The sequence below is a fragment of the Phyllopteryx taeniolatus genome, chromosome 8, assembly GCF_024500385.1.
Source record: "Phyllopteryx taeniolatus isolate TA_2022b chromosome 8, UOR_Ptae_1.2, whole genome shotgun sequence".
In the NCBI taxonomy this organism is placed as follows: domain Eukaryota; kingdom Metazoa; phylum Chordata; class Actinopteri; order Syngnathiformes; family Syngnathidae; genus Phyllopteryx; species Phyllopteryx taeniolatus.
The window spans coordinates 22,380,064-22,392,578 of record NC_084509.1 but is presented as its reverse complement, the minus strand read 5'-3'; the positions used below and the strand labels follow the sequence as shown (position 1 = coordinate 22,392,578).

The following is a 12,515-nucleotide window of genomic DNA, read 5'->3' as shown; positions in this document are numbered from 1 at the left end:
GTCGATCACCGATCATCGAGTTTAAAAACCGATAACCAATCACCGATCCAATCACAAGATGGAGGAATGTGTCTATTTAAATGACCTGTTCATTTACTGTATATACTTGTGTACTTAATTGCTCCAAAAATTATATTTACAATAAATAATGTATCTTTGTTCCTTTGTTTTTTAAATGTATTTGTTATATTTTATTTTGTGGACTACAGATGGAAATTTGTTTTCTGGTGCAAGCATCTGTTCATGGCTATTGATATTGACAAATTTATCAGCATATTGTCCATGTATATAAAATTTTTTTAATCAAATCGTTGTCAAAACAATACCTTCCTCCCCTATTAGATTGCTTAGTAAACATGGTCTTGGAGCAAAGTATGCAAAAATCAAAATTTTGTATTATTTATCCTGGCCAGATTACATTTGTGATTTTTTTTTACTTAGAAGTGACTTGGACTTTTCAGAAAACCAGTCACAATTCAATGGCCAACTAAAGCCCTAATGTGTACTGTATTGGTTATAACTTGTGTTATATAATTCCATTTGTAAAATGATATTGGTACAGAACCACCAAGGCTGACAACGGAATGTATGCTTCAGGCAACAATTTTCTGCTTTTGTTCAGAAGTGAAGGTCAAAGGGTGTTGGAACTTTATATCTCAGTTCATTGCTGAATGACTTTCCACGTCAGACCTAACAAGCTATTGAGTCCTAAAATGCCACCATGCTGCACTTTTAAAACATTTTCCCATTTTCTGTCAGTAAGACCTCTTGCAAGAATATCTATCTAAGATAAAAAGGCATTGGCTACAGCGGGGAAAGGCCAATTTGTGAATATCTTAATCAGATATTGATGTTAAGGTCAGTACTGACAATTGCCTCAATTCTCAAAAGAAAAAAAGGCAGAGGAATATATGGTTATTGAAAAAAAAAACTAATTACATAGTTGGGCTCAGAGTCTCTGGCGACCAGGTCAGAGTGTAGTCCGCCTTTTGCCTAAAGTCAGCTGGGAGAGACACCAGCACAAAAAACAGGACTTCAATAGGGCGAATCTTTCTCGACACCGGCTTAAGCAAGCTCCCATCGCCGTTGACGGTCCACTGTGTAATATGCAGGGACAACGGGGAGATTTAACCCTTTAAACGGACATGACTCCCTTCGTACCTAAGGTGCGGGGGACTAGGGTAAGCAAGATCTGACACATGACTGACTTGCCCACATCCACCTACTGTATCTATTCATCTGTTCTGGTGTCATGGAGTGCCAAGAATACACAGCAGCAATAAGAAAGTATCTCTGTCTCTTTGCACATTGCAACATATACAGACATACATTCTGATTAGCTGGTGAATGTTATTACAGAGGAATTAGAAGGTTGTAGCAATAGCAAAATTTGAAACTATTGACATCAGATGTGGAATGTTCTTAACAATGCATAGGCATGGCACCTGTTACTCGTGTTTGCCCGTTCATGGCTTGGAGCATGATTTTCAGCTCAATTCGACACACCTCCATGCCAGTTATATGATCCCTTCATTGTGACCACGTTGCATGTTCATGCACAATGAGCTCGCAAATCCGAAATCATACCTGCTGTTCACTTCACAGACATAAAGGTTGGGGTGAAACTAATGCAGGACCAGCTCATCAATATTGATGGTGAGAATCCACATTCCCTACTGTCTCCAAATATGGCATTTTAAATTTGAAATTTTTAGATTAGCCGAAGTGCATTTTTTAACCATTAATGACTTATTTTAGCAGTTAGAATGGGGTCATGTTGAAATTATGTTTTCTTCACACTGGCAAATACTTCATCTATCTTTACAAGCATGTGGAAATGAAAATGGGACACCTGACTTTGTGTTGCCCAAAACCTAGAAAATGATAAGTGGTGTGCATGATTAAACCAACCAAAGAGGTTTGGTGAATTTATTTGTACTGATAAGAGATAATGGTCCATAATGGTCCTCTTTAACGACATACTGTATGTATAATTAATTTGAGCCTGATAACTATCACAGCTTCACTTCCTGAATTGGCTCATGGTCAAGTAAATCCCAGTGGGGCAAAGTGCATACAGTTGGCTGCAGTGGACAACAGCACAAATTCAGACAACAGCCTCGTGTAATGAAATGGTATCTCCACACAGTAAAGACTATGCCATCATCATAATGGTGCAAACATAAAAATTATCCTGAAAATGAATGTGTAGTGTAATTTTGTCAGTGTACAGTATGCATTAATCTTTTTATGTATACCTACATTGAACCTTATGTTGTAGCCTAATTGAAAATGTAAAGAAGATGAATTTTCTTTATGATCACGTAAACTGTATTAATCTTGTAAACAGCATTTAATCATTAGAATTGAAAAACAATATTGTCAGATATTTTTATTTCATTAAAAAAGAGATTTATTACAAAACCTATAATTAATCAGATTAAAGTTTTAATAGAGTCCCACCAGTATTAAATATATATTCATCTTTGTCATTTTTATTTTGGGGGTCTTTTATGCATGAACATTTACTATGGTTGTTGTTGTTTAAAATTACTACTAAAATGTTCAAATAAGATGATTAGTCGTAATAGAGATCTTGAAAGTATTATATTAATAACCATTTATGTAATAAGATAGATGGGTGTCTCTTTGAAAGTGTGCACATTTACTTTTAGAAATCAATGAACATCCTCAAAGCATTAATCTAGTTTGCACAAAGGCTTGCATGTGATGTATGGATATTGATAAATAAAGACAATTGAAAAAGAAACTGTCTACTAGGTCATAGTATAACATCTCTCAACCTCAAAACACATCAAACTGAAAATATGTATTACAGTCTGAAATATGAATGCTATGCTATCCTATGCTATGCTATGCTATGCTAGCTAGCGTTTATTGTTAGTCCTCAATATATGTGGAACATACAGAAGGCCGAAATTACTTTTCCACATAGTCAACGTGAACATGTAATATGTAAGGTTGGAGGGTTGGACTATGTTTGGACAACTTCAGTCAATAAACAGTCACAAATTATGTTTGTGTTTAAGTACAGGGATGCACATGGTACTGCAGTCCAGAGTGTATGAAGAAAACATCTCACAATATCACATCACTGCTACCAGCATGGGCTGTCTGGTAGGGTCGGTTACGTTCATACTGGAAATTCATACAGTTCACAAAATTCTGACCCTAGCAACACACAAAGAGCTGAGTCTCATTGTCAGCACTTCTCTGTCAGATCAAATCAGTCTGGCCATGAGTTAACCTTTTATCATTGAGGCTTTTTAAATGCAGATCTGCTGTACGGAGGTTGTCACACCATTCTGTTGTGTGCCAAATCCCTATACGACGGAGCCTGTCTGGCATTTATAATAACACTAGGTTACAACAAAAAAAAAATTTGGTAACTTAACTGATTTAGTAAAATTTTGCATTGCTGAATCCACAAATGACATCCGTTTCTCTTGTTCAAGTCAGGTTTTCATCCCAAGTTGTTTATTGATATGTTATACACATAAACAAAAATGTGGCCATAGTTCAAAAAGTTGACCTGATTGAGCAAAACTAATGTATAAATACAGCGGCTGAAATATTTAACACGTCACGATTTTTTTCACTACATATATTTCCAAAGGCACTACTGACATGAAAATTTCACCAGATGTTGGGAACAACCTAAGTAATCCATACATACAAAGAAAGTAGAACAAATAAGATCAGAAATTAAGTTATGCGTAATAATGTGAAATGGCAAAGGGCAAAAGTATTGAATACGCCAACTGGTATTTATTTAATACTTTGCATAACAGCCTTTGTTTCCAATGACAGCTTCAAGATGCCTCCTGCATGGAGAAACTAGTCGCATACAATGCTCTAGTGTGATTTTGGTGCCATTTCGCCTCCAAAGGTAGTGTGCATTACGGCATCCAAAGACTTCAATTTTGCTGTCATCAGACCAGACTATATATTCCAAATTTTGTTCAGCAAATTTTAAACGAGCTTTAACTTGCTTTTTTTCAGCAATTGGGTCTTGGGTGGTGAGCGTGCATAGAGGCCACGGTGGCAAAGTGGATTACTCAATGTTTTCCCTGTGAGAACAGTATCTGCGAATACCAGGTCTTTTTGAAGCTCTCCACACGTGGTCCTTGGCTCTTGGACAATTCTTCTGATCATTGTTTGTACTCCGCTGTCAGAAATCTTGCAAGGAGCACCCGATCGAGGCAAATTTATGGTGGTATGACTGGCTTTCCAATTATGTATTATGGACTCAAATGTGCTCATTGGAACATTCAGAAGCTTAGATATGCGCCTGTAACAAATGCCATTGTTATGTTTTGCAACAATTACTTTGCGATGGTCTTGAGACAGCTCTTTGCATTTACCCATCATCAGATGTGTCTTGACTCACACCTTGGCAAGACCTTTTTGTAGGCCATCAATTAGGACTGAACCAACTGATATGCATTTGCACTGACAAGGGGCTGGATTGCTGTTTGGTTATTGATAGATTTTAGGTGTTGTCTTCGCTTTCCATGCCTTTTTGCACCTCCCTTTCTTCATGTGGTCAATACGTTTTTCCTGTGTCATTTCACATTATTACACACAACTTAATTTCTGAGCATATTTTTTCTACTTTCTTTGTATTTATGGATTACTTGGGTTGTTCCCAACATTCGTGAAATTTTAAGGTCAATAGCACCTTTGGAAGTATATTTAGCAAGAAAAATTGTGACGTGTTAAAGAATTATTTCAGCTGCTGCATGTAACAAAATATGGATTTTTGAGTAGGTTTCACAGGCCAGTTTTATAGAGTAGACCGGAACTTCATTTAATCTGTTGTACCTCAAACTACAACTGGTCGACATACTGTAGGCCCTAATTCAAGTATTTCTTCACCACTAGAGGTTCCAACAATAAAAAGTGCGTTTAACTCAATGTAGAGTCAAATAAAATAAACTCACACCACATCCAGACAATTGGTACATACTTTCAAGTATTTTCAACAAAATATTCTCCATAACAGTTAAACATTAAAGTGCTTTAAACTCTTTATACTGTAAATTCAATAACTCAAACTGGAGTGTGCCGTTGAGATTAGAGTTCACAGCGGACGCAGGCAAACACTTCTCTCTGGGACATAATGTACACTTCACATGTATGTTCTTGTCTTTTACATCAATGATTTTGAAGAAGTTCCTGTACTTCCATCCTGCAAAGGCCAGTTTTAACTTGACAGACCGTCACAGATTCAGCACTGTTGCATCTAGTTCTGTTTTGAGGTTTGTAACCACAACATCCACCTAGCTGGACTCTGGCACTGATTGGCTTTCCATGAAATTGTACTCTACCTTTGTCAATCATCATTACTTACTGTTTGTGTCTGTCAACCCTCACCAGTCACCAAAGAAGGATGTCCGTCCATCCATTTCCTACACCGCTTATCCTGACTAGGTTCGCCGGTATGCTGGAGGCTATCCCAGCTAACTGCGGGCGAGAGGCAGGGTACACACTGAACTGGTTAACAGCCAAACGCCGGGCACATACGTATAAACAAACAATCATTCACACTCACATTTACACCTACGGGCAATTTAAAGTATTCAATTAACCTACCATGTATGTTTTTGGCAAGTACCGGAGTACCCAGGGAAAAACCCACGCAGGCACGGGGAAAACATGCAAACTCCACACAGGCGAGGCCAGAATTGAACCCGGGTCCTCAGAACTGTAAGGCGGATGCCCTGCCGCCCCAAATAAGGACAGTCTGAAAAAAAATATTGTATATGCAGTTCCTTTCCTGTGCCAGACTGAGCTTGCTAAATTGGATAACAGCTAGACAGCTGTTAGATAGTCATCCATCCATTTTCTGAGCCACTTCTTCTCACTAGGGTCGCGGGCGTGCTGGAGCCCAACCCAGCTATCATCGGGGAGGAGGCGGGGTACACCCTGAACTGGTTGCCAGCCAATCACAGGGCACATACAAACAAACAAACATTCGCACTCACATTCACACCTACGGGCAATTTAGAGTTGTCAATTAACCCGTTATGCATGTTTTTTGGATGTGGAAGGAAACCGGAGTGCCCAGAGAAAACCCACGCAGGCACGGGCAGAACATGCAAACTCCACACAGGCGGGGCCGGGGATTGAACCCGGGTCCTCAGAACTGTGAGGCAGACGGTCTAACCAGTCCTCCACCGTGCCTCTCATTAATGTTATGTTTTCAATTAATTTGTCTGCATAATTTTACAGCTTTAAGTTTGATTAACTTGCATCACTGTACTGTATTTTTGATGCTGTTTACAGGGTTCCCTCGCTATATCGTGGCTCACCGGAAGACTTTTTTTTCCATATTCATATCCCACATAATTCGCCATATTGATGGATTTTGAGTGTATGCTGTCATTATTTTTTGTGGTAAAATAGACACTTTGTATCCTAAAGCATTATAACTGTAAAAAAAAAATATTAAAAAAAGTGAAAGATTCATTAAAACGCATATTACAACGAAATGTATATAGTGCACAGTACTATTGTATATTACTCTATGTTTAAGAGTTTCAAAAGTGTTTAAGAGTATAGAAAGTGTTTATAAGAGTATGCTAGAGGTTCAAAGGAGGGTTCCATATATTAATAAGAGTCTGAGAATGTTCATAGCTTTAAAATATGTATAAATAATAATTTTTAAAAATGTGGCCGCTACTTCGTGGATCAGAATCAGAATCAGAATCAGAATCATCTTTATTTGCCAAGTATGTCCAAAACACACAAGGAATTTGTCTCCGGTAGTTGGAGCCGCTCTAGTACAACAGACAGTCAATTTACAGAACACTTTGGAGACATAAAGACATTGACAAAAAACAACAACAAACAACAATTGTGCAAAAAGATGCAGAGTCCTCAGTTCGAATGGCTAATGACGCAATAGTCCGGTGCAATGACCATTGTGCAAAGGGCACTGAGACTTCAAGGAGTGTATGCGGTTTAAAGTGACGAGTACTGCGATAATCTGGGACAATGGTTGTGCAAATGTTACAGATACTCCTCAATCAGTGTGCAAATGAAGCAGATACTACTCTGGCATGAGTGGCCACTATATGCAAATAGTGCAGCACGGCGAGACAACTACAGTGAGTGCACGAGTAATACATAATACAGAATACAGAAATGTGACAACGAACTCAAGTCAAAAAATTGCCAGCTTGTTGTAATGGAATTGTAAGTTAGCTGTTCAAGAAGTTGATTGCAAGAGGGAAGAAGCTGTTGGAATGTCTACTAGTTCTAGTTTGCATTGATCGGTAGCGCCTACCTGAGGGAAGGAGCTGGAAGAGCTGGTGACCGGGGTGGGGAGGGTCCGAGAGGATTTTGCACGCCCTTGTCTTAGTTCTGGCAGCGTGCAAGTCCTCAAGGGTGGGTAGGGGGGTACCGACAATCCTTTCAGCAGTTTTGATTGTCCGTTGCAGTCGGAGTTTGTCCTTTTTTGTAGCAGCACCAAACCAGACTGTGATGGAAGAACACAGGACTGATTCGATGACCGCTGTGTAGAACTGTCTCAGCAGCTCCGGTGGCAGGCCATGCTTTCTCAGAAGCCGCAGGAAGTACATCCTCTGCTGGGCCTTTTTGAGGACGGAGTTGATGTTGGTCGTCCACTTCAGGTCCTGGGAGATTGTAATTCCCAGGAACTTGAAGGTCTCGACGGTTGACACAAGGCAGCTGGACAGCGTGAGGGGCAGCTGTGAGGGGCAGCTGTGACCACCTATTGCGGGGGTGGTCCAGAATCTAACCCCCGCGAAAAACGAGGAATTACTGTTGACAAGGTGGAAGGGCAACAAAATGGTGCCAAGGCTATGCATCAGTTTACGTCACCATATAGTATCTGTCGTGTTCTATCTGAGTTCTATCTATTTAGTTTTTCTGTCAGTTGGCGCTTGTTTTTTTTTTGTTTTTGTTTACTTTAGGTGGCGCAGTGAGTTGGATGGAGTAAGCAAGGTGACACCACCCAATTTGGTAGCGCTTTTGCTCTCGTTTTTTTTTTTGTTTTGTTTGTTTTTTGCATTTTGTTTTTGTGTTTTCCTTTTTGAAATGCAGACTGTCGATTTCTTCTGACAACGCCCTGTTCCTGCTTTAGAGTCTGACCTGTTGCATATCGTAAGATTCGTAACAAAATCCATATATAAGGCATGAATGATAAGTCAATTACGAAGCAAATGTGTTAGCTTTGCCTTTAACATATGCGAATTGTAGGGGCAAACGCTATCAGCATATTCAAGATATTTATCTCATGCTAATGACTCTAAATGAATGTTGATGTTGTTCATCGATGACAAAAATGATACAGCATATTGCCATTGTCATTGGCCATATGTAGAACAGACAGTGTTTAGGGCTCATTGTGAGGCAAGGCAGTCTCACAAAAGAGGCAAAAATGGTCCCTACACGTATAAAAATGACAAAGACAGACAATAATGCTGAACTGACACGACCACCATTCAACAGCATTCCAGCAGTTGTTGAGAACAATAGCGCACACAAACACACACTCAATCCAACCGCTCCAACACCGGGGAAGGAGCACCGTCCACCAACACATAACAGACAGACCCCAGCTTGTATGGAGAGGGAAACCAAAGAAATCTCCCCCAACTCACTCTCTCTCCTGCACCCTCAATGTGAGGGAGGGGGGCTTTCAGAGTGCTGGCATTTGGCACGAACAGACGTTCACAAAGCCCTCGGGACCCCGGAGATGAAGGAGCAGTGTGGGGGAGGGTGGAGGAGGACGAAGAAGAGGGGTTGCAGTAATGCCATTTCCAAGCAGCAAGCCTGTGGAGCGAGCCGCTCAGGGAGAATGAGAACAAAACGAAGAGAGGGATGGCCTCCCGCACCTCCTCCTCCTCCATGTGGAGGTCAGTGTGCTTGGCAGAGAGGTCAAACACTGCAGCAGGGGATGCACACCACCCCTCTTCAAAATCTGTACATGTACTGTACATCTCCAGCGATGGTTAGGACGTAAGAGTCCCTACATCAAACCCATTCACCACAAGCAAATGACTGACATCTCTGCAACATACAGACGTGTATTGCTCAGTTGATCTGTAAAACAAATTGAGATTACACTCTATATCAGAGTATTGTAAATCTTCAGGCTTGACTGAAGCAAACTTGTTAAGAACAAGAAAAACAATGACAATTATAGTGGTTTATATACTGTACAGTATAGAACAGCTGCATGCAACAGCCTTCCTAGTCGAATGCACACTGCTTGCAGATCATTAGTGACCATATTTCAACAAGCACGACAGAGTAGTTTGGAAAAGTGATATTCGGAAAAGTGAGATCGTAAAGTCTGGAATACAGTGTACCCATGTTTACAACAGCATAGATCTTTTTTTAAATACATTTCCTTGTGGCTGAAAGTCGGACGACTGGTTACCACGTCTTCTTAGCGCGTCTGCCTCACAGTTCTGAGGGCCCGGGTTCAAATCCGGCCTTGCCTGTGTGGAGTTTGCATGTTCTCCCTGTGCCTGCGTGGGTTTTCTCTGGGTGCTCCGGGTTCCTCCCACATCCCCAAAAATGCATGGTAGGTTAATTATCCGTAGGTGTGAATGTGAATGCAAACGGTTGTTTGTTTATTTGTGCCGTGCGATTGGCTGATATACCCCGCCTCTCGCCCAGAGTCAGCTGGGATAGGGTCTAGCATGCCCGTGACCCTAGTGAGGATAAGCAGTACGGAAGATGAACGAATGAAAGAATCAAACATTGTTTAAGTAATGAAATAATAATTGGGTTTATATTCATGAGTATGTCTAATGTAAGTGAACACAATATGTATATGAAAATACATTATCCTAATTTTGCTGTACAATTAGCATAGCTGCAAAGACATCACACTAAAATGTGTGTTGCAACAGTGTTAAATACATAGCGTTCCATTTGAGATTTAATGGAAGCAATTTTATGGCTATTTAAAAAGTAATTCCAGTCTCCTCCTGCTGGGATGGCTCCAACCTCACTCTGACCCTGAACAAGATCGTCAGTAGAAAATGGATGCATGGATGGAGTCAGTGGCCATTCCAAGAAATGTATGTGGTAAAATCCTTCATGGGACACGAGGCATCAATGTGTTGAAACATACCACCGAACAAAATGCAAGAGATTCTATTACTATTGTAACTCATTACTACACCTCTTTGCTCCTTTCCCAATGTCAGATACAAAGAAACAAAATCTTTGAAGATCAAATGTGGTCAAACATTAATTTGCCAAATAAACAACTGCAGGCTCATTTCCAGTTACGTGCTAGAAATATTATGTAGGCTACTGCAACGGCGCGAGTCTACAGTGAGCCAAGCGGTGAAAGCGAGAGCGGTGATAAAGGAGGTGCAAGGATAAGAAGTGATGGGATGGAAGAGGAGGAGGTGATAGGGACAGAAATGAGGAGGAGCACAGGCCCACCAAGCCTTTGCTGCTCTGCAGTTGTTTGGCTCCCTGCCAGCTGGAAGGTGCGAGATGGCGTGCTTAACACACACAGCAGCAGATGTACATGCACGTGTGTGTGTGTGTGTGTGTGTGTGTGCGCGTGCGTGTGATGTATGTTAAAAAATCACAGAAGCCAGGCTGTAAACTAAATAACCGCTTTGGTCACATCAGAGATTGGTCTCATGCATCCTGATGGCTTTTGCAGAAAACCAGACTGTTCTCTCCACACCGCCAAAGCAGCCCACTAATGACTGGTGGTAACCTTCATGATGGAGATCCATGGGACATTTTAGACCAGCCCCAGTTGTTGCTTCCATCTGCTCGTCTGCAGCTACATGCAATTCTGCGTGAATCACTATATGACCAAGAGTCCCCCGCTCTTTTTTTTTTGTTGAAGGTTGATTGGAAATGATTCCACATAAAGGACCAGGATTTGGTTGGTTTGTTTTGAAGCAAATGCAACCTAAACCATTGATATTCCAGGCGCTGTTATCTGATTTGGAGTCGATATCCAACATACACCTGCCTCTGTAGAATACTATCAATCCGAGCGCTCCGAGACGACATGCATGGCTTTACTTTTTTTAAATTCCGCAAGGCCCAGGTTAGTAGTCACCAGTGATTTCAAAGAGAGAAGAAACAAAAAACCCAACTGGGATGTGGTTCGGATGGCGTTAGCGGAGCTCGGACTCGGACAGTCCCACGCGACTGCGACTCAGCTCACTCGTCATCATCAGTAATCACCTCTCAACTGGTCTTCCTCCACCTTGTTATTCAGGACACACGTTGCCGCAGGACACGATATACACTTAGAGATGTACCATTGCTCTTGTCCAGCACATCATAGGTATTCATTTCCAACAAAACGCATCACTGGTTGCACAAATCCGCGTAGCCCCCCTCATTCATGCTCGTGTTTCGAACTTGGCGTGAAGCATCGAAGAAAAAATAAATGCGGCTCAATCCGCGGGATTTACCTGTGCGTGTTGCAGAATATCCCGGTGGAAAAGGTCCGTCTCACTTATGTGCACCATTCGAACGGGTAAAACTGGAATACACTTCGAGTGGCCGCTCCGCTGCGAGCGTCCTCCTCTGGCTGCTTCGGCGCGCTCGCGACAGAGCCGCGGCGCGCGCAGAAGGGCGCGGGCACAGCACAGCCTGCCGGAGAAGCAACGTACTGGATTTGCCCTGGCACTCATTTGAGCAATTCCCACCAAACGCCAGGATTTCATTGAACCCGGCCTTTTCTAAACCTCAAATACTTGTCCATTGCAAAACATGTATGTGATCCATCCACCGAGCACATCAATCCATCTATTTTTTTTAAGGTTTATTCTGTGATAACATGTCATCAAACGGACCACCACTGCTCTCTCTCTCTTTCTATATATATACACACACACACATATATATATATATATATATATATATATATATATATATTGGACAAACAAATTGGAATCAAACTCAGTGAAGCACAGCCGATAGAACAAGCGTGTTTTCGTAGCGGTTTTAATACTATGGACCAGATACAGACAGTTCAACAAATAACCGAACGACGCAACAAGTACAAAATGCCTCTGTGTGTCGCCTTCATCGACTATGAAAAAGCGTTTGACTCAGTCACCACCACTTCGATACTGCAGGCGCTAGTAAATCAAGGGATAGAGCCGGCGCTATCCCTATATCAACGTTCTACAATCAATATACAACGATTCTTCGGGTTCATTACGAATTGATGATGAAAGAGTGAGAATAAGTCTAGGTAAAGGGGTCAGGCAAGGCGACCGAAGTTATTTACAGCTTGCCTTGAAGAAATATTTAAAAAGCTCAATTGGGAAAAAGAAGGACTAAAAATGAACGCCGCGTATTTGAGCCATCTTCGTTTTGTAGACGACATCATTTTATTCTCCTTCGATGCTGAACAACTACAGCGTCGTATTCAGGAATTAGAGTTAGTTAGAAAGCCGTCGCTCAGGTCTGAAAATGAACAAAAGCAAAACGAAGGTCATGTTCAATCGTTACTGTCCACATAA

The 12,515-nt window shown here is 41.2% G+C and overlaps 1 protein-coding gene across 5 annotated transcripts in view; it reads right to left on the bottom strand.

Moving 5' to 3' along the window:
* Positions 1 to 11,581, bottom strand: part of fat3a (FAT atypical cadherin 3a) — a 182,270-nt gene extending 170,689 nt beyond the window's left edge. For all 5 annotated transcript variants that reach the window (XM_061781961.1, XM_061781962.1, XM_061781964.1 and 2 more), the window contains exon 1: positions 11,457 to 11,581. The gene's annotated coding sequence lies outside the window, so the exon portion shown is untranslated. The remainder of the gene's footprint in view (positions 1 to 11,456) is intronic.
* Between the last annotated feature and the right edge of the window lie 934 nt (positions 11,582 to 12,515).